Source organism: Phocoena phocoena, chromosome 7 (assembly GCF_963924675.1).
Source record: "Phocoena phocoena chromosome 7, mPhoPho1.1, whole genome shotgun sequence".
Classification (NCBI taxonomy): domain Eukaryota; kingdom Metazoa; phylum Chordata; class Mammalia; order Artiodactyla; family Phocoenidae; genus Phocoena; species Phocoena phocoena.
The window spans coordinates 39,891,571-39,907,579 of NC_089225.1; the positions used below are offsets into that span (position 1 = coordinate 39,891,571).

General features: G+C 35.8%; 1 non-coding gene across 1 annotated transcript; it reads right to left on the reverse strand.

Annotated features, from left to right (window-relative positions):
• Window positions 1–15,644: 15,644 nt before the first annotated feature.
• Window positions 15,645–15,802, reverse strand: LOC136126217 (U1 spliceosomal RNA). Its single transcript, XR_010656105.1, has one exon. It is a non-coding gene; the product is annotated as a U1 spliceosomal RNA (small nuclear RNA).
• Between the last annotated feature and the right edge of the window lie 207 nt (window positions 15,803–16,009).

A 16,009-nucleotide genomic window follows, 5' to 3' on the forward strand; every position in this document is an offset into this window, starting at 1 on the left:
AGGGTAGTTATATTGCAAATTCAAGAGAAGGGTGATGAACACTTCTGACAGAGTTAGAAAAGCCTTCAGAGAGGAAGTGATATTTGGGTTAAAACTAATAAGATGGGAGACAAACATTCCAGGACAAAGAATAATGCACGGCTTATTGCATGCAAGAGTATAATTATTAAACAGCATAGGGTATGCTCAGGTATTTGCAAACTTGGGAAACAGTAAGTAAGTTTACAGAGTAAAAAAGGAACCACATCATTTAAAGCCTTCATCACATATTTTTATTAATAAGCAAATTTTATAAATAGAGATATAGAATTACTAGTATTTTCATTAATTCAACAATCCTTCTAAATGGCAAACACTTTCCTAGGTCTGAAGATACAAGAATGAATTAGACGTGGTCTTGTTCTTCAAAAGTGGGAAAGTCATTGGGAGAAACAGTCAGATTGTTTGAAATGATCTATTATTTATGTTGCTCTGATCTACAATTTTTTCAGATAATATTTAAGATAACTTGTGAAATTATATGACAACAGTGTATTTTAAAATATGGGAAAATATACAAAAGACTATTAAGGAAAAATACTGGCAACGAGGCCAGAATTTTATGGTATAAAGACATACACACACACACCTAGTACTTGGCCATAATTGATGGCCCCAAGGTTTTTTGCAGCCAAAATAAAAAAATAAGACTTGGCAATTACACAGGCCACAATGTTAATAAGATTTTTTTTTTAGACTCAAAACCACCATTCTTCTTTGGAATGAAGTTCAAACAGGAATTTCTCAGCACAGACCTCATAAAGAGCCCCTTGTATGATGTAATGTATATCTTAAGCAGTATGAAATAAGGAGTTTCAAAATAATAATATTTTGTATAAGAACACTCAACAAATCAGCATATAGATCCCAATAAAATGTGATGAAACAAAAATCACAGAAACTAACAGTTCCAACAACTGCTTCTCTGCTTACCTCAGATGAAAGTTTCTTTTGTGACACTATGATAATCAGTTGAAGAGCAGTCTAAGACTCAAGGCCACCTATTGAAAAATAAATAAAACATGTTATACTTTATCTGGGTGGATTTTCTTGAAATGGAGCAATGTCATCTGTAACATCCAATTTTATATTTCTTTTTTCAGTGAAATACCCTTATTGTTCTCACTGACTTCTAAAATATCAGTTTCATCTGTTTTACAAATGAGATTCTATGCGAGATCTAATTTGAAGAAAGTTTACTATTGTTAATTTAAATTTGTCAAAAGTATGGAAATCACTGCTGTATTCCTTGGAGTCCTCTCAGTAAAACATTGTGACAGTGTTGAGATTTCCTTTCCCTGACAGTCCCCACTTAATTTTTATTGTTTTTTAATTTTATTTATTTATTTTTGGCTGCATTGGGTCTTCGTTGCTGCATGCGGGCTTTCTCGAGTTGCGGCGAGCAGGGGCTACTTTTCATTGTGGTGCACGTGTTCTCATTGTGGTGGCTTCTCTTGTTGCGGAGCACAGGCTCTTGGCATGCAGGCTTCAGTAGTTGTGGCATGCAGGCTCAGTAGTTGTGGCGCATGGGTTTAGTTGCTCCGTGGCATGTGGGATCTTCCTGGACTAGGGCTCGAACCTGTGTCCCCTGCATTGGCAGGCGGATTCTCAACCACTGCACCACCAGGGAAGTCCAGACCCCACTTTTGCCAGCCTTTCTACTCAGGAGCCAACCTTTATCTGTGTCCTTAACGAGTGTTTATTCAGTAGAGCCAAATTTGAATTAGTATCAAATCAACACTGCTTTACATCTAATTAGGGAGTCTGAATACTGGGAAGATGTCTGCTCAAAATGTTGGTGATGGTAGCTTTGAAAAACACATTAAATGGTGAGTGTGGTGTCTGGGAAGAATGCTGTTTTGATTTTGAACATTGTGGAAGGGTGTCATTAGAACAAATATTAGAAACTTTCCCTGTATGACTTTAGAGACAGATGCTCAATAGCATTCTTTACTTACTTTTAACCATTGTAGCATCTTAGAATGTCAAAGTTCAAGACTGATTCATATATAACGGGTTAATTTAATAACAGCAGAATTTTATTGGATGAAATCATGTTTCTGGTCATTCTCTTGGGCTACATTCTGAGAAAAGATTCTGCAGTTGGATTATATAAGCTTTCCTCAGTAGTAGACAGTAAAGATATTTTTAAACTTGGACTCGGAACATTGTAGTAAAGTCCAGAGAGCAAGTAGTATGATTTCTGATGTGTAATTTATCATCTTATTCTTCATCACTAAATTCCAGTTAGGAGAGATGACCAATTATCTGATTCCATGCATGTTCCCATTCAATAAAGAAACATCCATTTCAAAATTTTCCTTCAAAGGCAAACTGTATTCCTTGTATATTCCTGTAGAACTTCTCAGAGTTTAACCCCATGTTAGACATTAAATGACAATAGCAGATTCACTCAGAGGTAGAAAGAACGAGTTGAAACAGAAGGCTTTGGTCTAGCATCAAAGTTAAATAACCAAAAATTTAAACTAACCTCAGCAGAAGACAAAAACTCAACAATAAAAAGGGAAAACACAAAAACAAACTGAACAATTCTAAACAATTCATGGCACGATACCCAGAACTCACTGAATGAAAGAATATTAGAAAACTCTTAATGGAATAGCTACTGTTATTTGTAAGGATGATATATTCACGAAAAAAATGTTCTTTAAAATTAAATTCCCATTTTGTTTAGGACACAGCACTTAATGGGTTAAAACAAGCTCACCTTTTTAACAAGGACAGCTAAATATTCTAGCAGCACCAAGCAATCCCTTCACCCTCCTGAGTAAAAAAAACATTGCTTGAACTGCTTTTCTTCCCAATAAATTACTTTTAAAATGATCAAACTGTGTCATATTATTTGTAATGCTATTAAGAATAATATCTAAAGTACTTAAACTAATTATGCCTATTTTGTAAGATTAATTACCATTAATAATTTAACATATTTTATCATTTAAGTCAGTATCCGTTCTGATCTTTAACTTTAGAGAGTGCACTGTATATGTACCACATAATTAGGGCTTATGTATCACATAATTAAGGCTAAATACTAGGAAATCAGACTAATGAGACCAAATCAAACTGAATTATTTAAGCTTTTTTTCTTTAATTTTAGAGGTAGAATATTTAGTAATTAAACACTGATTTCATTTTCTTGAACTTGCATATGTCTCCTTTGTTTTTGAGGTCGTTGCTATAGAAGCCCTCAAAAATGTTGCTCTGAGAAGTACTGTAACGAATAGAGGCAGGTGGTTTTAGTCTTTTTCTGTCTCGCCCTCCTTCCTCCTCCACTCTTTTGTTTCCTGGGGTCTTCATTGTTTTGTTGTTGTTGTTGTTGTTTTTCCAGGGTCCCAAGGATCTGTTGTCAGATGGGAACTTGCTCAGCTTCCTGTCATTTTATAGTCCACGCTGTGTGGGGAGTTAATAGCTATTCAACAAAAAAATATGATTCAGGATTTCAAATTTTATGAAGAAATACTTTAGACAGAAAGACTTTTGTGTTCTTCTCAACACTTTACTCATTTATTCATTCACTTGTTTAATCATTCTTTGAACAGATGTTTGTGAATAGCTACTGTGTGTTAGACTGTTGTTATACAGCACAACTGGTGAGATTTTGGATATGTGACTCTGATAAGTAACGGATCACATTGGAGGATGTCATCCCACAAATTTTCACTGAGGGTCTCCTGTGTTCCCAGGAGCTGGGATAGGTGCTAAGGATAGTGTGTTGAGTGAGAGCAACACGATCTTTGCTCTCAGAGATGATGGTCTTGTTGGGAAGACATAAACACATCATTCAATAAGACGCCTTATGATGGAAGATGTGTAGGGTCATACACGGGATCTAACTTCAAGTAGGGGTCAAAGAAGGACTCCTGGAGGAGGTGTCATTTAAGGTAAGTCCTGAAGGATGGTGAGAAATCAGGTACACGAGTGTGTATGTGTGTGGGGATGGGAAATAGCTGATTAAAGTTAAATTACCGAAGAATATTCCAGATAGAGGTAACAACACATGTGAACGCTGGAGGGATGAGAGGACCATAACTTGATTCAGAAACAGTAACACATTCAGTATAACTGAAATGTAGCATTAAATGAGTCTGGAAAGGTCAATAAAACACAGAGCAGAAATTGAGGTCCTGTAGTTAGTTAAGTGCTTTAAGTGGACAAACTTTAAACCTAATTGCTGATTCTAAAATCTCCATTATATCTGCTGATCCTCTGCACCAAGAAAACATAAAGAAGTTACTTAATTTGAAAATAATCTTTATTTTATTAAAAAAGTGATTTCTTAGAAAATGTCTCCTTTCAATAAATTTAAAAACGTCCATTTTCAGAAAAGCTACTGATGTATCTGCACACTTGTTTAGCTATGATTACAAGACATTATGTGTTTCAAGGAGATGGAAGGGAAGACTGACCCTCTTACTTCACCTCCAACTTGACTCCTCTTTGATAACCTATTTTTTTCTGTGTTAAAGTATCAATTGGATCCACACAATTAAATAGAGCAACTGGGTCACTTCTCATGTAGACAAACTACCTGCAGACAAGTTGTTTTTATCAGTCAATCTGGAAACCTCAACAGGTAGACCTATTGAACGATGCTTGACATATGCCCCGTGGTTATCTGGCATTATTCTCTGCTGGGAGAAGAGTGATTGGCAGTGTAGCCCTTATCCCTGGTCCACTCAGGTAGTTCCTTGTCAGCAGTTCAGCCCCTCTGAGATCTGTCTGCCTCACTCTGCTGTTCTCATTATCACTCAGTGATAGCAAGGCTTTGAGGAAATTAGAAGTAATTTTTCTTTTCAGAAGAGTCAGTAACCCTTATTTGGGACAAGACACATACACTACTCCAACGGCAAGTTCTGAATCAGAACATGCTACTGGTTGATAGTGAAAATGTTGGCAAGGGTAAAGAATGACTTGAATACAAATTGGCATACATTTTTTTTACCCTATCCATTTACCACTGAAGAAATTTTAAGTGATTTTTACCAACATATTTTTGACATGTACTGGCTATTTCTCATGGCCTCAAAACTTACCATTACCTGGAATTGTTTTTCTTTTTTTTACCGGGGAAAGAAAATAAGACCATCATCACCACAAGATTCATCTTGAGTAGCACAAAATAGCATACACAATTTGGACCAGGAGACAAAATATAATAATACCTTACAGATGAATTTCTTTTTTTTCCAAAGTAGATTTGGGAGAAATTATGAATAGAAAAGATCTTAAACCTGAGTCAAGGAAATAAAGTTCTTCATTCATCACAGAAAGAAACAGTATAGAAATGACATAATTTCCCATAATCTCCCTTGATCGAGTCAACCTATTTCACTCATTTTATTATACAGGCTCTTCAAATGTTTTAAATCTAGCCCATCACTTGTCAATTCATGCTTCATTATCCTGGTTCTCAGTGTCATTCAAGGTTGACTTCCTTTCCGATAGTCATTCATGTCCAAACAGGAGTCACGCATGCCATTTTCATCCCCACTGTCATTTCAAAACATGGCTTCCTATAATTGTATATTTTAGAACTCATAGTGAGCTCAATTCTCTCTGCCAGAGAGAGGAAAGAACTAAAACTCTCTAGGAAAAGTGAACCTTCAGCCATTTTACATTTGCTGGGAGATTATGAATTAAGATACAGTGTTTGCGCCACCTTATAATCCCACAGAGGGCCACAAAACGGGCCTTTAACAAAAAGGGATCGGCGAACCCTGTCATGCAGTCCTTTTTAAGAGCATGGCTGTGGACAGAACAACAAAAACATCTATGAATTTCCCAGAGTACAGCCACTGCTTTAGCCTGCTGCAGTTTCTCTGTGAACTTAAGTCTCTTTGACACAGAGGACAGGCTTCAAATTAAGCATTTCAGGTTCAGGATGGCATGGTCAATTCACTTTGCTACACGTGGGACAAAGGCTACACTGTGAGAGTCCTGTAAGGAGGAGCTACTCCAAACCCATACATTTTTCTAATCACATTATCACTGGCTACTGATATGGTTTCTGTCCCTTCTGCCACATTCGTAGTCAAGGAAAGTAGTAGTCATAATGAAACAAAATGAACAAACATTTAAGTACTACTATGAGCTATTACCCTTTACTCTTGACTTTAGCTCGGTCTGATCAGTTTATCTCAAATGTACTCAAAAGAAAAGTGAGGATGGGAGAGGTTGTTCTGGAAAAAATGTCACATCGATAATACATGGTAGAGTCTAAACAGAAACCAGGTCTTGGGGACTCCAAAGCTCATATTTTGTCCCTTTCGCATTGTATTAACCTCTACATTTACAGAGGCAGAAACTGTGGCACATATTGGGTAAATGATTTAATCAAGGACACATAACCTTCTGTGAGTTAGAGCTAGCACCAACACCTAAACTTGTGATTCCCAGCTCAGCTCTCTTCTGTACCAAATTCAACTAAAATGATAATAGATATTACAATCACAATCATCAATATTATTATCACCATTACTAATTGAAACCATACTTCTAATTAACATCAGAACTTCTGTAGGAGTACGTTATTCCCTGTGGCCGCATTGTCTCATGCTTCCTTGAGTGACAGCATATTCAGCATGGACCATGGACCAGTTCAGTGAGAGAGGTATCACTAGAGTCAGAGCTCTGGAAGTCTTTACTTTCAGTATGTTAAGACTTAACGTTTTCAAATATAATTGTGTGTCTAAGGATGGACAAGTAGCCTATTTGATCTTTTCACTTCTCTGAGTTTTGCTAGGACTAGGTTCATTTCTAACTAGAAAGAAATAGAATACTTTCATTTGACTGTCTTGATGAAACGTTGATGCCTTCTTTGTGCATTTTTTTCTCTTTTTTTTTTAAATGAGGAACTATATCATTTATCAGATTTTCAAAAGGTTAGATTTTGTACTGCTTTGGACAATGAATTAGTTTAAGTTACATGATTTTACCAACCCACAATATGTGGAACATATAGAAACTATATGGAAATAGGGGCAGTCTGCATATGTTTGCTCACTTGGCACAGTAGGTATAGTGCATATTCACCTAACCTTCACATGGTGCTGTGCAAACTTTTCACGGAATTGATTTAAAAAAAAAAAAAAAACAGGCACTATTCCAACATTGAAGCACCATAGGAATATGGAAATGCCAGTGCAAATTCCTATTTTTAACTATCCACTGATCCAAATTCAAACTGGAAAGAAAAAAACAGGATATTACCATGTAATGGCAATTCTCATGATGCTTGCTGCTTCATAACATCATTTGCAGATCAGGCACAAAGATTAATTTAGGACCCATTAATAGGAGAATTTTCAGAGGAACTTGAGCTCAAATTATACCAATCTGTTACTGTTCCAAAATAAACGCATCAGGTGGCATTTAAATGCAGGTGGTTAACCGTTTTATCAGTGCAGATATTTAAGCTATTAGAAATATAATTAGAAAAGTTAAATTAAACACACTTAATGTAGATTCTAATTCTACATTAAGAATTAGAATGTAGAATGATGTCCTTAGCATTATGCTGTTTCTATTGTAAATTATAAAATGTGCCTAATTGCACAGGTTTGTTTCTACGTGATAGCTGAACTCAGATAATTAAGTTGTTAACCAGGAACTTCAGTGGTCAACATGGTTATATATCTTTGTCTTATGTCTACTCCTCCTTCTTGTTTCCACAGATCTCAGGGGAGGCAGATGAATGGCACTTGGCTCTACCCAGCTACACAGTCGACTGATTAGACATAGCCCCGTACCACAGGTACACTCAATTATATGCCTTTCAGAGAGTCAAGCATTTCCTGAAGCTAAAAGTGTTGAATCTGTTGATTTCACACATTTTACACTAGGAGAAAACTGTGATCAAACATATTTAAACCTTCAATTTTATTTCATAACATACATTCTCCTTCTACTTAACACAGGAGGTAAGGAGTTTATTGAGATTAAAAAGGGTAAATCAATTTGCTTCCAAACAATTAAGTCATTAAGAACCGGACAATGACTTCAATTTTAGTAATTAAGTCATCTGTGTGTGGGAAAATGTGACGTTAGATTTAAGGCCCAACTAAGTGTCCATCATAATACAACCTTATACGTAAATTTTAAGGTGTCACATAGAACAAATTCAGTGAAAGGGTAATGCCCAAACAATCATATTGGCTGTCATTATCCTCATAACAGAAAAGCACTTAGTAAGCACTGTTCTTAATGCTGTTTGTATGGTAAGAAAAATGCTCAGTGCTGAAGACAAGCCTGAAAGCGTTAACTGTAACTAGTAAATACACACTATATGTAAAATAGCCCTTTCAATGGATTGAGCCCCAACATATGTTTATTGCTAACATTTTCTTTTATAATATGTATAATGAGCTGCATATCCTTTATATTCCTTTATCCACTCTGTTTCTAAGCGATCATGGACAAAGGGATATTCAGTTACGTAAATTCATGCCTAGTGTAAGGCAGGCATGCATAGTCACTTAAATGCACAGTTATTTGACGGAACAAGACATAAATTACTCCCTTTTTAAAACTTAAAAATAATGATATATTCTACAGCTAGAAATCCAGTAGATCACCCATACACACTAATCGTAATACCCTTGGTTTTAGCCAATGCTTCAAGAAGCTCTTAAACATGCTAAAATCTCTAACTTGGCATAGTATTTGAAATGGCAAAATAATATCTTTTAACAAGATAAATGAAGAAGCCTGGCAAGAATTGAGAAATCTTAGAAATCAAGGGATCTTTTCTATGATCTATTTTCTGACCAACACAATTGGCAAGTCCTTTTATTCCTAAACTTTATCATAAGCTAACCACTAAACATTTTCTACCTATTTTGGCTTTAATTAAGGTAGATATAATTTCTGAACAAGTTCAGGAAAGTACTTCTTTCAAGCAGGGAAACTGCTTAAATTAATTAAGCTAATTAGGTTGATGAATAATTAAGGTAATTCTTTCACTCTTCCCACAATTCAATCTCTTCACCTCTTAGTCATATGTCTTAAATGGTGGTATTAGAACTCCTAAATACAATCACACATTATACTTCTGTTTAATATTCTACATCACAATTAAGACTAAATTTTTTTTCTCTTAGTTTATAGCTTAAATAAGAATGGGTCATCTCTCAAATATTGAGTATCTCTCTAATTAGGAAATGTAAATATCATAAATTAGAAATTAGTCTAGACAACAGAAGATTTTTAGATATTACAAATACTTTTAATAAGAACTCATTTCAAATAGAATGATAGGTCCATAAGCATGTATCTGTCATACTACAGGCTCTGCAAAATAGTATTTCATGCGATCCTTGAGCTACCCAAGGAGGTGTTTATATTATCATATTTTCATAGTTGAGTAATTGAAGGCTCAAAGTTGTGAAAAGACTTGCTCAAAATCATACAGCCTGAACATAGCTGAACTTGGATTTACCTGTTTCAAAGGAATTATTAAATCCTTTTAGCATTTAGCTTATTTTTGGAATGTGAACATGATATTACTTCTCTAAATGTATAGAGTGTATTTCTATAATCTGCATATTTCCAATGAGTTAACCAATTGGTAAGAAATGAAAAATCGGTGACAATACGATAGCAAAGAAAGATTAAACCGAACCAGTCAAGTGGTAATTTGTGTCTTTTGTATCCTAGACCCCTATCCTCCTGAACACATGGTCAGTAGTTACCCATGTTGCATTTTAATTTAGGTGTAAAGTCAGAAAATTGGATTTTAGAGAATAGAGATATTGTGCTATTTACATCTATGATCACAGACATAATTCTGTCAGTCAGTCATCTAACTTCAACTAACCTTTGTCATCCCCCTCACCACTAAGGGGCAATACAGCAGCACACATGTCACTATAATTAGCGTGAAGCAGCAATTTTCATTAGACCGATGATCTCCAATAAGATTTTCCCAAGGGCTGCATTCAGTTATATGTAATAGTTAGGCGGGCCACACATGTATTAGCATATAATTTGCACATGATTTGCATATGCATTTAAAGATTGCATCATATTTCTCTGACTATTTCAAGTAAAAATGTAATTACTACAACACCGAAGGTTATGATTTCTATTTTTCTGTACTATCCCACCACATCTGACCCAGATGGCTTATGACTGAATAGCTTAGCAGAAAACTAGGAAAAGCTGGTGTGGGAGGGGGTGGGTGGGCAAGGGAGCGGGTGGGGGACGAATAGTCAGTAGAGATGGTTAGGGTCAATAGAAATCTTTCTGGGGAGCACCAGTGATAACTACTGAGAGTACATTGCATTAGACAATTTGTCTCTTTTATAAGGATAAAGGAATAACTGCACACTGGGTGGACCTTCTAAGAAATGTCTTTCTAGTTACTGCTGATATCTTGTTGAGCGTCTTTTTTTCAAACCTCATTACAGGCTAAATGGCAAATTATCTGTTATCACTTGGGAAATCTCAGTTACCTCTTAATTCTAATAGTGTCATCACATAACAACTTTAACTGAGTTTTCTTCTAAACCTAATTACTCTCTGTTTTGAACACTAATTTTAAGCGAAGAGCTCTCTATTTCCCTTTAGTTTTTTATACATATGGACCAATCCTACACAACTGGAGAGCATACCCTCTTCCACTTAAAGAGCTTTCTGATGCATTCGTATTTGGTTAGGTAGAGGAAAAGTTAAGAAAGGGAACAAGGTTTGTACAGGGAAACAATTGGAAAAGACTGGAACTAGGTACACACATAAACATATGGACACATATTTACTCACACATATTTTAATACATACTTGCTCTTGCATTTATGAAAAGAATAATTTCCTCCTCTCCATCTCTGCCTATCTGTAATGAATTTAAAATCGACACTCATTTATGTAGAAAAAGGATCTTACCGCTGATTAGGCTGGTGCTAGACGACAGAGAGATAGATAATGCTAGATAGATAGATAGATAGATAGAGGATAGATAGATGATAGGTAGATAGTTGGATGGACAGGTGGATAAATGGATGACAGACAAATGATTATAAAACTATTGTGTTGAAAACATATACTTTAGTAAGAAATAGTTCTCTGTATGTTCAACCAGCATTTAATTTATGCTTTCCTGTTTCAGATGATCAGAACCATGTGGCTACAGAAAAGCAGAATTTTCTTTTCCTACCTTTTGAACTTCTAGGGCCAGGCCAGTCCTCAGTGGAAAGTCTTCAACCAATTCTCAGTAACTGACTTGCCCAAGGTCACACAGGTTTTGGGTGATGGAGCCAGGACTTGTACCTCATTCTACTTTTAAAGTTATTATTGTTGTTATTGTATAATGTCATCTTTATCTGTAATAAATAGACATCATCTCTGTTTTGTAAGCAGAACAGACTTAAGTAATTCTCAGTACCTTGGTCTTGTAGTTCATTGAACATGTATGTTATCCAAATACTTAGCTAACATCCTCAACCATGACTAAGTAGAGAGGAGATAAAAAATCTGTTTTTCCCTTGTCTTCTTGTATTCAACTTGTTCTTTTGCATCAAATTCTCCTATGATTTGATACCATCAGTAACACATGTCTTTGATATATACCACTGTATCCCTGGACAGTGACTATGCCAAGAATATAGTGAATTCTCAGTATTTTTTTATTAGATGAATAAACAAATGATAAATATTCAAGTACTATATAAGGTAATTTATTACCATAGGAAGCAGTCCATGATATATTAAGTTAAAATGTAGATTAGAAAACAGTTCTTTTAGAATGATCCCATTTTGATGGAAAAAATATGTATGTCTTCATGGAAGAACAAGTATTAATGTATTGACGTTTATCTATAGTATGAAATTTTTTTCTTAACTTTGTTTTATTTTGGGGAAAAGAATGTATTTTTATAATAAAATAAGTGTTTATGGGCTTCCCTGGTGGTGCAGTGGTTGAGAGTCCGCCTGCCTATGCAGGGGACACGGGTTTGTGCCCCGGTCTGGGAAGATCCCACATGCCATGGAGCAGCTGGGCCCGTGAGCCATGGCCGCTGAGCCTGCGTGTCCGCGGCCTGTGCTCCGTAACGGGAGAGGCCACAACAGTGAGAGGCCCCTCTATCACCAAAAAAAATAATAAAATAAAATAAAATAAGTGTTTTATGTTTGTTTTGTTTATTTTAAAAGTCTTCCCTTATACTACATTTCCACAGTACTTTCTAGAAAACATTTGGAATGCCTACATTACAATTAGTTTTCCAGTGTTCCAATTTGAAATGTGGCCTTAACCTTCTTATTCAAGAGCTTCAGCTTATTTCATTTACTGTCCACTGCTATTTGTATTAAAAACTGTCTCTTCCTTTAAACTGAAAGTATTTTAAAGACCAGAAACTGTATTTTATTTATTTCTGAGCTATCGCACCCTTACAGCAATCCTAGAAATAAGCTTGCACACAGCCAATGCCAAAAAATATGTAATAAGTATTTGGTAAGTCATTCATCAAGTCCAAAGAACTTACAAAGTTTTCATTTTAGGTTAAGTAATATCTCCATTGATTTAGTTTTTCATAAAGAATGAGAACTTGGGCTCAATGGCAAAAAATTAGATTCATAATAACATTTTATATCAGAGCTAAACCCTACATTGTTTATGCCACCCAAAGTTACCCTTTCCGGGATAATCCATGAACTGAGGGGTTTTCTATTCCAATATACTATTTTTTTTTTAATTTCGTAATACCGTGCAAGCTACACATCTGACAAGATCATATGTGTTCGTAGGCCAATGTGCAGTAACAGTTTAACCTTCCAGGTAACAACTGTGATAACGCCTGAACCCAGAGGAATATCTCTAATTCTAGATACTTCAGGCACCATAGCAGAGGTGGAAAAAATATTCTAAGCCAGTTGGATCTATAAGTACTTTGTGCTATATTTACCAAATAGATGCTTTGGGGTAGCAAAAGCTCAATTAATAGTCAATCTCAATTAATAGTCTTCATGATTCAGTATTTGCTTCAGCTCTTGTGGCTTAGCAACTTTGCTACTAAACAAATGTGTAATCACAGCAGTTAGTCTCAATTTTCCTTTAGCAGCAAAGCTAGTTTAATATTCTAAATTCTTTTTTTTTTTTTCTAAATTCTTGAAATTACAGAGTAGTACAAAAAAGAGTAGAAGGCTATGTAAACTGGAACTACAGAATAACTCTTTAAACAAGGTCAAAGCATATCACCATTATTCTATTTCAATCATTCATGTGGTATTTATTATTGTACTTAACTTACCAAGAATATATAATATAGTACAAATTTCAGTAAACAACAAGCATTAGCTGCTTGTGAGACTGTTTTGAGAAATAGCTTTTCAGTAAATTCACATGGAAAAAAATAAATTTTAAAATTCAAACTTTGAAGTACCATTTCTACTTTTGGCAGACTCTGTTTCAATTACCTATAAGTCTAGGTAATTCATATAAATTTCTCTCCTTCATTAATATTGAGCACCTGAGAAAAATCATATAAGGCTTTCAGAAACCGGATTTTCACTAGATAAATAGCAAAATGAAATGATTATTATTCATGATACCAGCTGGCCTCTTTAGATACATACCTAAGACTGTGGGTGTGTAAATCCACCATGTTTAACGGAGTACATCAGCACTGAAGATTGAATTACCCACAACCCCGGGATAGAAATAATTATATTATAGCTCATTTCAGACCATGTAGTTCTCTATTAGTAGTTGTATTGGGCTACTGAGGCACAATCATTAGAGACATAAAATAGTCATTTTGTATATTAGTAGTAAAAGAAAAAACCGTAAACCTTTAAGGAGAATTCATAACATACGTACTTTTGACTCACAGTTAAAACATTGATTAAATCGCACACTACAAAAGAAGGCATTAAAAAATAAGAGCCATCACCAAGGAGGCCTACTACCAACAACCACCTTAACTTTTTACAAGTATCCAGTCACCAATAATGTAACATGCACAGGACTTAGAAACACATATTTTATTAAATGCACCTAGAAAATGGAGACGTTCTCCATCAAACTGCTAAATGTTCTGACAGAAGAACAACCTGACAGCCAAGGAGCAACCCTGAGGTGGTAGAGATGGAGGGTGTTGCTAGTAGTCTATGGCTCAATTTTTTCTTAAAAAAACTTCAGAGACTTCTAAATAACATTACCATGTTATGGACTTTGTATAATAAATATCCTTATTGTAATTATTCAAAGAAAAATGTATCTAATTGGACAACAATTTTAAAGCCTGTGTATTGTTTTGTGTTACTCTAACTGTCTCTAAACCTTGGATTTACATTGTATTATTTTGTTTCCCTGTAAACCTACAAATATAGGTAGATGCTTCACATGTATTAACTTGCTTACTCCTCACAGCACAGTGTTGTGAGATCTGTAATTCGTCCCATTTAAAGTGGAGAAAACCAAAGCACAAAAAAGCATAGACATTTGCCTAATGTCACACAACTTGGAAGTAGCAAATCTGGGATTCACAACCAGATATTCTGGCTCCAGGGCCCATATGTTTACTTTTATCAGTTCCAAAGTTCACTTTGAACATTGTTAAAGAAATCACTTCTTACTTTTACTTATGAAAGTTTAAATATTAAAACGTTTAATGTGTTCTTTTGTCCTCAAAAGAAAACTGAGACAACCTAAGAAGGCCGGTGAATCGTGGCTTTATCAGTCACCCCCCAAAACCCTCACCCTTTCCTCATCCAACATTTTGAGTAGTGACTATGCTGAAGTGAGTTAATAAAATTGGTCACTTCTTTTTTAAGCTAAAAGAAATAAAAACGATGTGTGGTCCGTTGAATAACCATTTTTTTTTGAAAATGCTCTCCCAATACACATTGAAAGTTAAATATGAACTCTATAAAAATTCGCAGTGGCAATGCCACTAAACAGAAAAAAGAGGCAAAATTAATTATACCGCCTATCCTTTAGGCAAGCAAATTGGTTCTTAACATTGAAATATTAATCATGTGAGCTACCTCCACAAACTGTAAACACATCTTGGAATCACAGTAAGACTTAGGCAGTACTTGCACTGTAGGAATGGTATCTTTGAAAAATCCAAGTATGAGCCAATACGAGCATGAACATGGCAACTGACTTATAGAAAGCATGGTACAGGAGCTGAGCCCTGGCCACATGTCAACTTCCTACAGTGAGTTCCAGAGTTCTCTTCTGTGGAAATATGTAGAACAGACAATCACATATGTCATATAATTCCAGAAACACAGAAAAGAGTTTCATGGCCCCTTTTGGTTCCTCTTAAATAAAGTCATTGATGTTACTTTCAGGTTGACCTATCAAATTCCTGCTCTTATCCTGACCAGATGTAGACTCAGTTAACTTTTTTTTTTTTTTTTTTTTGCGGTACGCGGGCCTCTTGCTGTTGCGGCCTCTCCCGCTGCGGAGCACAGGCTCCGGACACGCAGGCTCAGCGGCCATGGCTCACGGGCCCATCCGCTCCGCGGCATGTGGGATCTTCCTGGACAGGGGCACGAACCCGTGTCCCCTGCATCGGCAGGCGGACTCTCAACCACTGCGCCACCAGGGAAGCCCTCAGTTAACTTTTAATAAGTACTACTTTTTTGGTCTGAACGCAGTCCCCACTACCACAAATTATGCAGTCGAGTCTCCCACATTTGGGGAAATTGTAGGGGTCAGCACATCTGGAGTGCAATGGATAAGCTTTGCCCTGGGAAAACCATCTTCATGATCATGGTATCTCCCCTGCCAGGTAAGTATAAATACCTACTATTTTTAATAATAGACATTAGATCAGGAGTTTTAGCAATATTATTTCACGATTATCCCCAGTTTTACAAGGGAGGAAACTGAGGCTCAGAGAAATTGAAGAACCTGGCTCTGGAATGGCCAGACAAGGCAGCCAGTAAATGGCAAAGCTAGTACACAAACTCACATCTGCAGACTTTGTAATATAAAAGAATTTTA